Here is a 17347-nt window from a genome sequence, read left to right on the forward strand (position 1 = left end):
TTTCTACTTCAAGTACTGCTTCTTTACCAATGACTCTCAAATCACTCTCTCCAGCTAACTTCTTTCCAGAGCTCCAATCCCATATTTTTTTTCCAACTGTACCCAGTACCTCTTGGCGGGCTATAGCAGTAGCATTACCTGCGTGACCTCAGTCAAATCGAGTCACTCCACCTCCCAGGATCAGTTTGCTCATACATAAAATGAGGGTGTTGCCTCTCCACTACATATAGAGCATGGTCCTAATTTTCCAAGCTAGCATTCAATATTATTTATAGTCAAGCCCTCCAACTATCTCACAAAACATTTATTACATACTTACCATTCTCCAATGCAACTGAACTAACTGTTCCCAATACATGCCTTCTGCTTTTCTGGACTCTGCCTAGAACACCTTTCCCATCCCCCAAACTCTTGCTTAGCTGGAAGCCCTTTCCCTCTCTTTTATGAGTGTGGATCTCATTCTCATAGTATTATAGTTATTTGTATATTTCTTCTCTCTCCTACTTGACTGTGCCATCTTGGAGGGCAGAAGCTATTCCTAAATAAGTCTGTATCTCCCACATTGCCTTTGGTCCATAGTGTGCACTTAATAATCTTATACTGAATGTATTCGGTTTAGGTCATATCAGTCACCCTGCTTAAAAGCCTTTAATCAGTCCCCTTGTTTCTGGAATAAAGACCAAAATCATTACAGTGTCCCATTCTAGCCACCTCAGTTTTTGTTCAATTTTCCAAATTCACTATGCTTCTCTTATCTCATGGCCCTCATGCATACTGTTCCCTTCATCTAGAAAACTGCTCCACCCCCTCCATCACCCCCAACCCACCCCCATGTCTCTACTTGGCCTTAATATTACTTCCTCAAGGAAGCTTTTCTTAAACTCCAAGCTAGATCAGATTTCCTCTGTTATATACCTTCATAGCCCTACCCCCCATACTTTTCCTTCATAACATTTATTGCTGACCAAAATAACACAGTTGTGTGATTATCTGATTTATGACCTCTTCCCCATCAAACTATAAGCTCCAAATAAGCAAGTACCATGTTTGTTTACCTCATCTTTCTAACATCTGCATGGTGCCTAACCACATCACTGAATAAATACCTGTTAAACGACTGAATTGATGAATGACTGGGTTAAAGGTAAAAACTTGGGACTTAAAACGTAAAAAATATTTTCCTGGCTTCCTATAATTCCTTTCAAAGTAAAATTGCGATGCCAGGTAGCTGTCTGGGACAGGTGAGCTTGCCTTCTATTCAACATAAGAAATTTGTAAAATAGGATGAATATTGCCCCCAAAATGCTGGAAGGAAAACAAAAGTACCTTTTTAAAAAATAAATATATGGTCCCAAAAGGCATAACTAACACCAACCAGTCTGTTCCTTTAACTTAACAAACATTTATTAAGCACCTACTCTATGCCATATACTAGGATAGTGGCTGATGTTACAATAAACCAGACTGACACAGCCCCCTACTTGCTTGGAATATATAATCTAAGAGTGGAATTTATAGAAGCTTTAAAAAAACCTTTATTACAGTCACAACATCCAAGTAATGCTACTTTGTGAGGATATTAAGTTTTCCATCAAAGGAGATACTTAACCTGAGGGTGAAAGATCATCTGGCAGGGATGATTTAGAAATTACAACTGGGCCCAATCCGGGTCTCTTAAATTAGATGGGCAGGTAGCCTAGACCAGCGTTGCTCAAAGTGTGGTCCAAGGATCAGTGCTTATTTATGAACTTTTATTACCAGGCAACAATGACTTAAGTACAGAAATTGAGAAACACACAAGTGCAGAAATTGAGAATATGTACTTAAAAATGTTGTAGCAACTCAACTTGAAAAAAAATTAATTTAATGTCTGTTGAATCTAACAATAAAATGTGAGCTTATATTTTGTATGTCTTTTATTTTTCTAGTAATTCATAGTTAATGTATTTTACTAAAGTAACCATCTGTGATGGACTGGAAAAATTTGAAAAACTGATCCTTCACCAAGATAGTTTGAAAAGCACTGGAACAGCAGGTTAAGGATTACCTGTCGGCTTGTTAAAATGCAAAACTCAGGTCCCACCCCAGACCCTCTGAATCAGAATTAACATTTTAACAAGATCCTCAGGGGATTCTTTTGCAGATTAAATTTTGAGAAGAACTGGCCTAGATGACTTCTGAAGTCCCTTAGAACCCTGAGATTTTACAATTTACTTCAGCTAGAGAATTGCAGAGCTAAGAAACCCTTGGTGATAAAAGTCTACCTCATCATTTTATAGATGGAAAAGCTGAGATCCATGCAGAGAAAATCATGTGTCCAAGGTAAATGGCAATTTTTCAGAGCTAGCGATAGAACTCAACTTTCCTAATACCCAGGTCAGTTTTCCACTCTAGCACACTGCATGCTCACTTCTATTCCACCCAATCCCAGTCTGTACCATCCCCTCAGTGATGTCATTGTTTCTAAGATACTTTCTGATATAACAATTTATTCTTCTACCGTTTATATACTGAGAACCTTGAATCATGATGATTTCAAGTGTTTCCTTTATAATTGCCCCTAACCCTTTCTTCCCAAATCTTCCTACATGCCCATTATCTGGCTGCTATATGGACATTCTGGGGCTTCAGAAGAAATAGCACTGATTTCTGGTTTTTAGGAAAAGAACAGAGACCTTTTTTGTTTCCATCAGTCTACCTGATACCAGATAGCAAGCTTTTCCAAGGAAGAGAACATACAATATCAAAGCTGCTTTAGAAAACTCAGTATGACCAGTTTGTGGCTGACAAACAAGAGAATGGGATAATAGGCGATATTAATAAAAGTCTAGTCCCCAAAATGAGGCAAATGATGATCCCTTCTTTGTGGTCCCTTCAGATTCAAGCCTTGAGGGGAGAGAGACGGCTGTCTTCAACTATCTGAGGAGCTATTATTAAGAAGCAAATTTGTTCTAGATAGTCCCAAAGTACCAATGAATAGAAGTTACAGGGAGACAGATCTTGGCTTATAATGGGGATTACTTCCTGACAATCAGCATTGCTTAAATATAGAAAGAGCCATCTAATGAGCTCTCTGTCACTGCAGGGAGTTCAAATAGAAATTAGTCAATGAATTGGATGCTTAGGACAAATTCAAGAACTGGTTGGAGAAGTAAAGCTTAATAAAATTTAGGCATCCTTCCAGTTCCAAGGTTTTAATATTCTAAAATTTTCAGAACAAGGTGACTCTAAGCTCTCAGAAAATAAGAGAAAGATCTGGTCCCACATGGAAGCAACCTAAGTGTCCATTGACAGATGAATGGATAAAGAAGATGTGGCACATATATACAATGGAATATTACTCAGCCATAAAAAGAAACGAAATTATTTGTAATGAGGTGAATGGACCTAGAGTCTGTCATACAGAGTGAAGTAAGTCAAAAAGAGAAAAACAAATACCATATGCTAACACATATATACGGAATCTAAAAAACAACGATTCTGAAGAAACTCGGGGCAGGACAGGAATAAAGACGCAGATGTAGAGAATGGACTTGAGGACACGGGGAGGGGGAAGGGTAAGCTGGGACGAAGTGAAAGAGTGGCAAGGACATACACTACCAAATGTAAAATAGATAGCTAGTGGGAAGCAGCTGCGTAGCACAGGGAGATCAGCTCAGTGCTTTGTAACCACCAAAAGGGTGTGATAGGGAGTGTGGGAGGGAGACGCAAGAGGGAGGAGATATGGGGATATATGTGTACGTATAGCTGATTCACTTTGTTATACAGCAGAAACTAACACACCACTGTAAAGCAATTATACTCCAGTAAAGATGTTAAAAAAAATAAAAAGATCTGGTCCCAAAAGAAGTCTTTTGCTGGATGTGAGATGGATGAGGCTATGACAGTGGAAAAATGAAGTCTTTCCTGGCATTCTTTTCAAAGGAAAGCAGGCTGTCCAAAGAAACCCAGCCCCTCCAGGAACCCCAGATGAGGCCTGGCTCCACTATGCCGCACTCTTAAGTTCCTGTTACTTTACACAAAGGACTCTACTACTTTCAAAAAAAATTGCCAAGCAGCACCCTTCCTACTATACTTACACTTGCCTAACATACAAGGATGCAAAATTCTCCCCAAGGAGGCAGTAGTGCTTAATGGTCAAGACCATGCATTCTGGAACCAGGTTGCCTGTGTTTTAATTCCCAGTCAGGACATTTAATTGCTTAACCTCTCTGTGCCTCAGTTTCCTCATCAGTAAACCAAGGATAACAATAGTATCTGATTCATAGGGTTAATGTAAGAATAATTCATATTAAACCCTCAGCCCAAGATCCAAAACATTCTAAGCACTCAACAACTGGTATTGTGGGTGTTATAATTAGTGCCATGGGTATGGCAGTGTTGCCAACTCACAAAAGCCCCCATCAAGCAACCGGATCTCTACCCCTGACAGTTCAGAGGGGCTATAGTACAAGAGCTTTAGCCAACCCTTGCATAGCTACAGACATCCAGAACCTGCTGACCCTCAATAAATCATACCATTCATACCAGGAATCCTGGCTCTTCACCCTGCTCTCTCTTTCTCAATCCAACAGCCACCCCTCCCCCAGTCCTCCTGCCTATGCCAGCCGCAGCCACAGTCAGAGGAGCAGCAAACTGGAAATCCAGTTCCAAACAAACCATAAGGTGTTTCTTCCCTCCCAAGGACACAGCTGGACCTAATACCACGCCTGCCAGTAGGATGGGGTGGGATATCTGAATCCCTGGTCTAGCCTGTCAGCTCAACTACCTGGAATGGGGAGAGGACAGGCAATGGGGGCTTCCCACAGAGAAGCAAGGGAAGCCTCCCAAGTTTGTGAAGGAACTCAGGCCCAACCCTACAATGAGCCTCTTAAAGGAAGGGGGGAGGTCTCAACCTGCTTTCAAAGGAAACAGTTATTTACAACTTTCTACTCACTTGCATCTGGGGGAGTTATAATAGGGAGATGGGGAAAGAGGCTGCACGGTATTCTCCTTCTTTCTCATTTCCAGCAATGAGAAGCAGCTGCAGAGAAAGAGTTAAAGGAGAAAGGAAGCTCCAGCCATTACCCCATCCCTGTGCCTAGGGCTGTCTGGGGGGTCATGACAGTGCTTTCTGCTCTGGCTAGGGGCCACTGGGTGGCTTTCTGCAGCAGCTGCCGGCCCCCCAAGCAATTTGCAAGGTCAATGTTGATCTGCTTCCAAAGAGGAACAAAACAATTCACTGACAATGAAGCAAATAGCGCATACACCACATCGCAACCCCCCTTCCTCAAATCAGGTTTTACCCCTGTGCCTCCCTGCCCAGATGCCGACTCTGGGTTTCCACCAGCCCCACTGGGGAACCCAGGATAGCATCACAGCTGCAGAGCGTGTCTCGCCTCGCTGGCCAACCCAAGGAGACTCTCAGAACGGGGGAGAGATGCTATCACTAAAGGAGACCTGAGCTTGGGGGAGGGGGAAGTACGGAAAGCTATGTTTCTTACCAAGCGCCACAGTCACTTCCCCGAAGCGAAGAGAAGAGAAGGATGAAAGAACTGAAACAAGTTGGACGTTCAGCCCTCACAGAGCTCGGCTTCCTCTTCTCTTTCTCTGGGTCTCTCTCTCTTCTCTCTCTCTGGTTTGCTCGCTAGCTTGCGCGCGCTCACGCTCTCGCTCTCGCTCTCTCTCCCTCTCCCTCTCCCTCTCCCTCTGCCTCTCCCTCTCCCTCTCTCCCCCTCTCCCTCCCTTCCTCTCTCTCACCCCCCCTCCCTTCCCTCTTCCCCTCCCCCTTTGCTGGTTTTGGAATCACCACTGCTTGGTGCTGAGCACGCGGCTGTGCTGGGGCTCAGAAAACAGCGCTGCAAAGGTTTGGATCTGTGGTTGTTTTAGGAAAGACTAAAGTAGTATTTTATTCTTTAAGCTATCCAGCAGAGAAATAGAGGGAAACTCGGAGAGAAGGGGAAGAGCAGAGGGAGCAAAGGGAAGGGAAAGAGAGCAAAAGGGTAAGAGCGAATAGGAGGATAAAGGAAGTATGGATTACCATAGTTGACATGTGATGCTTACTAGCTAGCTGCTCCAAGACGGAAGATGAGTGGTCTGTCTCCCTTACATCCCTTTGGGCGCGCCTTCTTAGCCCAGGCTCCAAATAAAGGTTTGACAAATCTGTCTGTTCACATACATCTCTAAGGACGATAATGAGCTAAAAAAAATTACATCAAAGAGGTTGCCATTCCCACTCCACTAAGAAGAAAGGGTTCAGCCACATTGATCTGCCAATGACCTAACTGCCACCCCCACCCCCAACTAAGTAGAAGTGTAGACCCAAAACAGAACTGTCAGCTGGAGCTTACCTCCAGGCAAAACAGACAAGCAGCAGAATCACAATGCTTTCCTTACAAAAACCTCTGAAGGGAATATAGGTGTATGTTAAGTGTGTGAGTTTGCACAAGGAGGAAGAAGAGAGGGAAGGAGATGAATTAACTCAAAGTATAAAAGAATTATATTCCCATTGGGGGAAAAAAACTGGGTAAAGTATAGTAACAATGCAACAGGGGGTAGAAAAAGACCTAGACTGAGAATAAAATAAAGGAACTTAGGTTTGAGTCCTGCCTCTGAAAATTACTTGACTATTACCTTTGACAAGTCACTTCTTCAATCTGGCCTTCATTATCCTCAATGGTAAAATGAATGGCAATGGAGGTACATGATCTTGAAAGACCCTAACAATCTAGGCTCTAAGACAGGAAAATTCCACGTGAAGGAGTTGATCTGTGAAGAGTGAAATATAGACTACCAAATTTAAAAGGTTCTCCAAAGGTGAGTCCCCAAATGGGACCCCAAATCACACTGACACAACATTCCCTTTTGAGCATTTCAGGAGCAATATGAATAGGAGCATATGTGTAAAGAGCTGCTCCTAACAAACAATTCAGCTTCTACCTATATATAATGATTAGCATAAAAGTTTTCTTAATCAAACCCCTCATACTGTGGTTTTTCAGCCCATTTAGTAAGAGAATCAAAATGGTCCTTTAGGGCATCTGATTGAACATGTGTTTTATTATATGTGTTAAGTGTACTGACCTCAATATGTATGTAGTGACTGGGACATGGAAGGCATTTAAAATTTTTCCCATGGTGTGCTATTTCTATCTAAACCACTATCCTGTTTGGTCCCCCTCCCCCAAAAAATCCTAATACTCTCTACTTCTGTTCATTGAGGCACACATGCTCCACTCTGACTATATGCATATACCCATATACTGAGTATATAGAGAGATAGGGATCCATAGGCTCAGTCACTGAGCTGGAAGGACCCATAAAGATAACCATCTCGTTCCTTTTTATGGCTGGGTAATATTCCATTGTATATATGTATTACATCTTCTTATCCATTCTTCTGTTGATGGACATTTACATTGCTTCCATGTCCTGGCTATTGTAAATAGTGCTGCAATGAACATTGGGGTGCATGTATCTTTTTGAACTGCACAATCTGCAGAGACGTGGATGGACCTAGAGACTGTCATACAAAGTGAAGTAAGTCAGAAAGAGAAAAACAAATATTGTATAATATCGCTTATATGTGGAATCTAGAAAAATGATACAGATGAACTTATTTGCAAAGCAGAAATAGAGACACAGATGTAGAGAACAGACGTATGGATACCAGGGGAGGAATGGGGGGTGGGATGAATTGGGAGATTGGGATTGACATATATACACTACTATGTATAAAATAGATAACTAATGAGAACCTACTGTATAGCACAGGGAACTCTGCTCAGTGCTCTGTGGTGACCTAAATGGGAAGGAAATCCAAAAAAGAGGGGATATATGTATACGTATAGCTGATTCACTTTGCTGTACAGCAGAAACTAACACAACATTGTAAAGCAACTATACCGCAATAAAAAATAATTTAAAAAGATAACCATCTCATTTTGAAGAAAGAGAAGCTGGCCTGCAGAAAAAATATGGCTCACACAACGTCATAGTGAATTAGTGACAGAACCAAGACCCTCACCCAGACTGCTGACCCCAGGTAAAGTATTTTTGTCTACCAAAGCAACATGTAAGTTATACATAAAGCAAGTGTATGTGGGCACATAACTATGCACACTCCTTCCTGCAGCGGTACGTATTTTTTGTACATTTGTTTGCATAAATGCCCATTGGATTTGGATTAGTGAAATGGCAAAAGCAAATATTATGAACTGTCATAGGTTGCTGTATTATTTCATAGGGTTGCCATAACAAATTACCATAAATTTGGTGGCTTAAAACAACAGAAGTTTATTGTCTCATAATTCTGGAGGCCAGAAGTCTGACATTAAGGTGTCAGCAGGGCCTCACTTTCCCTAAAAGCTCTAGAGGAGACTCTTTCCTTGACTCTTCCAGCTTCTGGTGGCTCCTGGAATTCCTTGGCTTATAGAAGCATCACTCCAATCTCTGCCTCAGTCTTCAAATTGTCTTCTCCTCTGTCTCTGTGTGACCAAATTTCCCTGTTTTTTCCCTTATAAAGACACCAGTCATAGGATTTAGGTCCCAGCCTAAATCCAGGATGATTTCTTCTCAAGATATTTAACTAATTACTTCTGCAGAGACTACACATCCAAATAAGATCACATCCTTAGGTTCTGAGTGGACATGAATTTTTGGGAGACACTATTCAACCCACTACAGTGGCCAAGTTTTGCTTTTGGCAGATAAAGATACTAAACAAATAAACTATCTAGGGCACCATCATTTTTAAAAGAAAAGATGTTTTAATCCAAATAAGTTAGATGAAGATACTCTCATAACAAAAACTATAATTTAAATCATATAATTTTAGCTGTATTAATAGCTTAAAAATTAATAGCATTTTCATAAATGTTCTCAATTCACTGCAAACCACAGAAAAATTTTACTAGGACCACTTCTGGTAGTGGTGGAGCAGTTTCTATGAAACCAATTCTGCTGCAGATAGCAATAATAAACTCTGGACAAAAAACAATAATCCAAATGCATTGGAAATTAATCATAAATAGTCATAAATTGGAAGAGTTGACAATTGAAAGAAAGGAACAATACTAAGTGAGTTTGCCCTTTTTCAAAAATGTCTGCCTGAGGGCAGGCCCCAGGCCAAAGCAATAACTAAAATTCTAGAGAAACTACAAGTAGGTGTTACAGCTGTTAAATGTTTAAAAACTGGATCTCCAGGAAAAAATAAATAAAAGCCTGATTCATAGTATTTCCCAATTTCCATAGTGTAAATACTCCCACCTTGGCCAATTCTATCAACATGAAATTGAGAGGAGAGGTGCAGAGTTGGCTCTGACAAGCCAGTGATATTTGGCTACATAACACAACTGCTCACAGTCCTTGTGGCTTGCAGAACCAGAAGACAGAGTTCAGGATGACAACTGAAGCTGGAAAACGATGAGAGAAATCCAATAATGGAGAGAACTACAGAGTGGGAGACCCCAATTCTGTGTATAAACTGTCCAAATCGCTGATGGAGCCATAAATGATACATGTGGTGACAGATTCCAAAGAGCCTAAATAAAGCTGAAAAAATTAAACAGAATTTTCAGAGCTGCCCACCACAAAGGAGAGTTTTGTGTTTCAGTTCAGCCACATTAATTGCCTACTAAAACAAACAAAAAAAGCAATACTCTATAGAGAAGTGAAAGAGAATATAGATATCCTATATATATCATTCACAAAGTTTAGGGTATACTCCAAAATTGCTAAGGAAAAAAAAGAAACAGGAAAATATTACCTATACTCAAGGGAAAAGGCAGTCAGTGGAGACCAGCCCTAAGATGCACCAGATGTTGAAATTAGCAGAAAAGGATTTTAAGTCATCTATCATAACTACACTAATGGAAATAAAGGAAAACACACTTTTAATGAACAAATAGAAAATTATATCAGAGGTATAAAACAATTAAAAAGAAACAACAGATGCCAATTTTAGAACTGAAAATTAAAAATCTAAAGTAAAGGTCATGGGGTGGGCTTAATAGTAGATTGAAAATGAAAGAAGAGTAAATTAACTTGAAGGCAAATTAATAGATATTATTCAATCTGAAGTACACAGAAAAGATTGAAAAAGATTAATAGAGACTCAGTGATCTGTTAGATAATATCAAAGTTCTAACATAAATGTAACTGGAGTCCCAGAAGGCAAAAAAACAGAAGAAGAAGAAGGAAAAATATTTGAAAAATAATGCCTGAACTATTTCCAAATATAATGAAACATAAATTTACAGATTCAAGGAGCTCAGTGAACCCCAAGCAGAATACCCAGGTACATCATAGTCAAGCTACATGAAAACCAAATATTAAGGGAAAATCTTGAAAGAATCCAGAAAAAAATAACAGCCTGAGGAACAATAATATAATTGACCATTGACGTCTCATCAGAAAAAAAGGTATCTTTAAAGTGCTGAAATTTAAGAAAAAAAATCTATCAATACATCCATCAACATTGACTCTAAGCAAACTTTGAAAAGTTGAGGTGGACCTCCAATTTCCAGTTCTCCATGTAAGGAATTTGGTAGTCACCACTCCATCCTAACAGAAAGTAAACCTTGAACAAAATGAAAAAACAATACCTCTTGGATACATAAGAAAGGTGAAGACACAAGGCAAACTTCTGCCTCCAAGACTGGGGAGACAGAGAGGTGAATACAAGGAGTTAAATCTTACCACAGCAGAGATTCACTAGCTGAAACTGCCAGGGGATCCAATGCTGGGTTAATTGATGAATTGCTGGAGGCTCAGTGTGGACAAGTATGAGAATTAAAAATTCCAGGGGCACCCAGTAATAGAGGAGCCTCCACAATATTGTGAAATTTACCTCTAGGAACTTAATCATGTTCTCACAATAAATATTGGAGAAAAAGTCCCTCCTGCTTCCTCTACCAGGAGGAGGGGCAAAGGAACCATTTTGAAATATACCGGAGTACTCTGTTCTTAATAAGGCCTGCTCTCAGCAGAACCTAGTTAACCAGAGCCCAACCTGCTGGAGTATTATCAAAGCCTAACTGACCTGGGGAAAGGGAAATATCCAACTTTACTCATCTCTGGTCTTTTGTGTGGAAGAAGAAAAATACCCAACTCCATCACACTCTAGCCATCCTGACACAACTAAGCGGGATGAAAAATACTGAGAAGCATTTGTGAAGTTCACAGTGCAGAGACATAGGCTTACTAAAGGCTGAGACCTAATCATAGGAATGTATAATACTTCCCTTCCCCCCATATCTCACCACAACAATTCTACAGGCCTATATGCAGCGGTTCCTTATACCCAGTGTGTCACGTCCAACAATCAAGAAAAGATTATAAGGCATGCCAAAAGGAAAAAAACACAATTTGAAGAGACAGAGCAAGCATTACAAACTGGCATGACAGAGATGTTGGAATTATCAGACCAGGAATTTAAAACAACTATGATTAATATGTAAGGGCTCTCAGATAAATTAGACAGCATGCAAGAACACATGGGCAATATAAACAAAGAGATGGAAATCCTAAGAAAGAACCAAAAATAAATGCTAGAGATCAAAAACATTGTAACAGAAGTAGAGAATGCCTTTGATGGGCTTATTAGTAGACTGGACACAGGTAAGAAAAAAAACTGAGCTAGAAGATATATCAACAGAAAATTTTGTCCAAAACTGAAAAGCAAAGACTGAAAAAAGTAGAACAGAATATCCAAGGATTTGAGACAACTATAAAAATTGTAACATATGCATAATGGGAGTACCAGATGGAGAAGAAAGAGAGGAGCAGAAGAAATATTTGAAATGATAATGACTGATAATTTCCCCAAAATATTGTCAGACACCAAACCGCAGATCTGAGAGTTCAGAGAACACCACACATGAAAAATGTTAAAAAACTGTACCTAGGCATATCATTTTCACACTACAGAAAATCAAAGATAAAGAAAAAAATCTTGTTTTAATTACAAGAGCTTTGTAGTATAGTTTGAAATCAGGAAGTGTGGTGCCTCTGGCTTTGTTCTTCTTTCTCAGGATTGCTTTGGATATTCAGGATCTTTTGTGTTTCCATGCAATTTTAGGATTGTTTTACTATTTTGTGAAAAATGCCATTGGAATTTTGGTAGGGATTGCATTGCACCCATGTATGGCTTTGGGTAGTATAGACATTTTTACAATATTAATTCTTCCCATCCATGAACAAAGGATATTTTTCCATTTGTTGGTGTCTTATTCAATTTCTTTGATCAAAGTCCTTCAGTTTTCGTTGTACAGATCTTTCATTTCCTTGGTTAAGTTTATTCCTAAGTATATTACTGGTTTTGATGCTATTGTAAATGGGATAGTTTTCTTTATTCCCTTTTCAGATATTATGCTGTTAGTTTATAGAAATACAACTGATTTTTATATCCTAAAACTTTACTGAACTTTTTGATTAGTTCCAAAAGTTTTTTGGTTGAGTCTTTAGAACTTTCTATACATAAGATTATATCATCTGCAAATAATGACAATTTGCTTCTTCTTTTCCTTTTTGGATGTTTTTTATTTCTTTGTCTTTCTTGATTGCTCTAGCTAGGACTTCTATCTAGTACTATGTTGAATAAGAGTGGTGAGAGTGGGCACCCTTTTCTTGTTCCTAATCTTAGAGAAAGCTTTTAATCTTTCACTGTTGAGTACGATATTAGCTGTGGGTTTGTCATATATGACCTTTATTATGTTGAGGTACATTCCTTCTATACCCAATTTGTTGAGGATTTTTATCATGAAAGGATGCTGTATTTTGTAAAATGCTTTTCCTGTATCTATTGAGATGATCATATCATTTTTGTCTTTCATTCTATTAATGTGGTTTATCACAATTTTTTTAACATCTTTATTGGAGTATAGTTGCTTTACAATGGTGTGTTAGTCTCTGCTTTATAACAAAGTGAATCAGTTATACATATACATATGTTCCCATATCTCTTCGCTCTTGCATCTTCCTCCCTCCCACCCTCCCTATCCCACCCCTCTAGGTGGTCACAAAGCACAGAGCTGATCTCCCTGTGCTATGCGGTTGCTTCCCACTAGCTATCTATTTTATGTTTGGTAGTGTATATATGTCCATGCCACTCTCTCACTTTGTCACAATTATTGATTTGTGTATGTTGAACCATCCTTGCAGCCCAGGGATAAATCCCACTTGGTCGTGGTGTGTGATCCTTTCATTGCACTGCTGAATTCAGTTTGCTAATATTTTGTTGAGAATTTTTGCATCTATTAATATATTCATCAGGGATATTGGTCTACAGTTTTTTTCCTTGTAGTGTGCTTATCTGGCTGGCCTCATAAAACGAGTTTAGGAGTGCTACCTCTTTTTCAATTTTTGCCCAGCCCCTGGCAAACACCAATCTACCCTCAGTTTCAATGAGTTCACCTTTTTAGATTCCACATATAAGTGAGGTCATACAGAATTTGTCTTTCTCTGCCTGATTATTTCGCTGAGCATAATGACCTTACAGTTCATTCATGTTGTCATAAATATCAGGATTTCCTTCTTTTTTATGGCTCAGTAATATTCCATTGCATATATACACCACATTTTCTTTATCCATTCATTTGTCAGTGGACACTTAGGTTGTTTCCATGTCTTGGCTATTGTGAATAATGCTGCAATGGACATTAGGGTGCAGGTATCTCTTGAAGTTACTAATGTCACTTCCTTCAAATATGTACCCAGAGGTGGAACTGATGAATCATATGGTAGTTCTATTTTTAATTTTTTGAGGAACCGCCATACTGTTTACCATGATGGCTACACCAATTTACAGTCCCATCAACACTGCACAACAGTTCCCTTTTCTCCACATTCTTGCCAAAACTGGTTATCTCTTGGTTTTTGATAATAGCCATTCTAACAAGTGTGAGCTGATATCTCATTGTAATTTTGATTGGCATTTCCCTAAAGATTTTTTATGTTGAACACCTTTTCATGTACCTGTTAGCCATTTGTATGTCTTCTTTGTAAAAATGTCTATTCAGGTCCTTTGCCCATGATTAATTGGATTATTTGTTTTGTTTTTACTATTGAGTACTATGAGCTTTTTTTAATGTTTTGGATTTTAACCCCTTATCAGATATATTATGGTTTGTAAATATTTTCTCCCATTCTGTAGGCTGCCTTTTCATTGTGTTTATTGTTTCTTTTGCTGTGCAGAAGCTTTTTAGTTTGATGTGTTGCCATTTGTTGACTTCTGATTTGTTGTTTGTGCTTTGGTGTCATATCCAAAAAATTCATTGCCAACCCCAATCTCCAGGAGATTTTTCCCTCTGTTTTCTTCTAGAACTTTTATGGTTTCAGATCTTACATTTAAGATTTAATCCACTTCAAGTTAATGTTTATGAGTGGTGTAAGATAGGGGTCAAGTTTCACTCTTTTGCATGAAATATATGGTTTTCCAACACCATTTATTGAAAAGACTATCCTTTCCCCATTGAGTATTCTTGGCTCCCTTGTCAAATATAAGTTGACCATATTCGCATAGGTTTATGTCTGGGGCTCTCAGTTCTGTTTCATTGGTCTATGTGTCTGTTTTTATGCCAGTACCATACTGATTTGATTACTATAGCTTTGTAATATAGTTTAAAATCAGGAGGTGTGATGCCTCCATCCTTGATATTCTTTCTCAGGATTGCTTTGGTGAATCAGAGACTTTGATGATTCCATACAGATTTTAGAATTTTTTTCTATTTGTGTGAAAAATGCCATTAAAATTTTGATAAGGATTGCATTGAATCTATAGATAGCTTTGAGTCATATGGACATTTTAACAATATTAATTCTTCTGATCCATATATATGGGATATCTTTCCATTTATTTGTGTTTGTGCTTCTTCAATTTCTTTCATCAATGTCTTATTGTTTTCAATATATAAAACTTTCACCTCCTTGGTTAAAGTTATTCCTAAGAATATTATTGTTTTTGATGCTATTGTGAATGGGATTGTTTTCTAAATTACTTTTTCAGATAGTTCACTTTTAGGGTTCAGAAATATAACTGATCTTTGTTGATTTTGTATCCTACAACTTTGCTTAATTCCTTTATTAGTTCTAATAATTTTTTGTGGAAATTTTAGCATTTTCTATACATAAGATTATGTCATCTGCAAACAGAGAAAATTTAACTTCTTCCTTGCTGATTTGGATGCCTTTTATTTCTTTTGCTGGCCTAGTTGCTCTGGATAGGATTTCCAGTACGATATTGAATAGGAGTGGTGAGAGTGGGCACACTTATTGCAATCTTAGAGAAAAAGCTTTCAATCTTTCACCATTGAGTATTATGTTAGCTGTGGGTCTCTCATACATGGATTTGATTATGTTAAGGTACATTCCTTCTACACCCAATTTATTGGGAGTTTTTATTGTAAAAGGATGTTGAATTATTTCAAGTGATTTTTCTGCATTTGTTGACATAATCATATGATTTTTACCCTTCATTTTATTAATGTGGTTATCACATTTATTGATTTGCATATGTTGAATCATCATTGCCTCCCAGGGATAAATCCAACTTGATCACAGTGTATGATCCTTTTAACGTGCTGTTGAATTAGGTTTGTTAGTATTTTGTTGAAATATTTGTATCTATATTCATCAGAGATATTGGTTTATAGTTTTCTTTTCTTGAAGTCTACTTATCTGGCAATGGCATCATGGTATTACTGGTCTAAAAATGTTTGGTGTGTTCTTTCCTCTTCAATTTTTTGGAAGAATTTTAGAAGGATTGGCCTTACTCCTTCTTTACATATTTGTTAAGATTCAGTGAATTAATGCTCTAATCTCCTCCTCATTATTGTTCTGTTCCGATTTTCTAGTTCTTCATGATTCAGTCTTGGTAGATTGTATATTTCTAGGAATTTATCCATTTCTTTTATGTTATTCAATTTGTTGGTATCTAATTATTCATAACAGTATATCATGATACTTTGTATGTATTTTTGTAGTATCAGTCACAATGTTTAGTGTCTCCTCTTTCATTTATAATTGTGTTTATTTGAGTCTCCTCCCCCCCTCGTTTAAGCTACATAAATATTTGTCAATTTTGTTTATCTTTTCAAAAAACTGACTCTTGGGTTTACTGATTTTTTTGGTCTCTATTGTTTTTATTTCTCTCTTTCTGGTCTCTATTGTTTTTATTTCTGCTCTAATTTTTATTATATCCTTCTTTATGCTAACTTTGGGTTTAGTTTGTTCTTCTTTTTCTAGTTCCTTGAGGTGTAAAATTAGGTTGTTTATTTGAGATCTCTCTTTCTTAATGTAGGTGTTTATCACTATGAACTTCCCTCTGAAAACTGCCTTTGCTGCATCCCATATGTTTTGGTATGTTGTGTTTCCATTTTCTTTTGTCTCTAGATAGTTTCTGATTTTCCTTTTGATTTCTTCTTTGACCTATTGGCTTTTCAGGAGTGTGTTGTTTATTTTCCACACATTTCTGAGTTTTCCAGTTTTCTTGCTATTATTGATTTCCAGTTTCATACTATTGTGGACATAAACAATATTGATATGATTTCAATCATCTTAAATTGTTGAGACTTGCTCTGTGGTGCAACATATGATCTATACTAGAGAATGTTCCATGTGCACTTGAGAAGAATGAGCATTCTGCTGCTGTTGGATGGAATGTTCTGGATATGTCTGTTAGGTTCATTTGTTCTATAGTGTAATTCAAGTCTGCTGTTTCCTTATTGATTTTCTGTCAGGATGATCTGTTCAATGTTGAAAGTGGAGTATTGAAGTCCTGTCATTTTCTTGCTATTTCTCTGTTCAGTTCTCTTAATATTTGTTTTAAATATTCAACCACTCCAGTGTTGGGTACAGTAAGTCCCCTACATATAAACAAGTTCTGTTCTGAGAGCATGTTTGTAAGTCCAATTTGTTCGTTAAGTCCAACAAAGTTAACCCAGGTATCCAACTAACACAATCGGCTATATAGTACTGTACTGTAATAGGTTTATGATACTTTTCACACAAATAATACATAAAAAACAAACACAAAAAATAACGAAAATATTTTTAATCTTACAGTACAGTTCCTTGAAAAGTACAGTAATACAGTACAACAGCTGGCATCCAGGGGCTGGCATCGAGGGAACAGGCAAGAAGAGTTACTGACTGGAGGAGGGAGAGGAGGTGGGAGATGGAAGAGGTGAAGGATCATCAGCAATAGGAGAAAGAGGGCAAGCTGCAATTTCACTCATGCCTGACATTGATGGCACAGGTTCTGGTTCCTTGCTGGATTCAATTCTATCTACCCTCTTGAAAAAATGATCCAGTGATGTCTGGGTAGTAGCTCTTTTTTTCTTATCATAGATGACATGGTAGCACTGGATTG

The 17347-nt window shown here is 38.2% G+C and overlaps 1 protein-coding gene across 2 annotated transcripts in view; it reads right to left on the reverse strand.

Moving 5' to 3' along the window:
• The window catches only part of GABRA3 (gamma-aminobutyric acid type A receptor subunit alpha3), a 606794-nt gene that overhangs the window by 238894 nt on the left and 350553 nt on the right, over window positions 1-17347 (reverse strand). The window contains exon 1 of one of the 2 annotated variants that reach the window (XM_082376148.1): window positions 5484-5681. The exons of the other annotated variant lie outside the window; for it this stretch is intronic. The gene's annotated coding sequence lies outside the window, so the exon portion shown is untranslated. Of the gene's footprint in view, window positions 1-5483; window positions 5682-17347 lie in introns of those variants that run through there. 2 annotated transcript variants of the gene reach the window in all.

The sequence above is a fragment of the Balaenoptera borealis genome (genome assembly GCF_965194805.1).
Source record: "Balaenoptera borealis genome assembly, chromosome: X".
Classification (NCBI taxonomy): domain Eukaryota; kingdom Metazoa; phylum Chordata; class Mammalia; order Artiodactyla; family Balaenopteridae; genus Balaenoptera; species Balaenoptera borealis.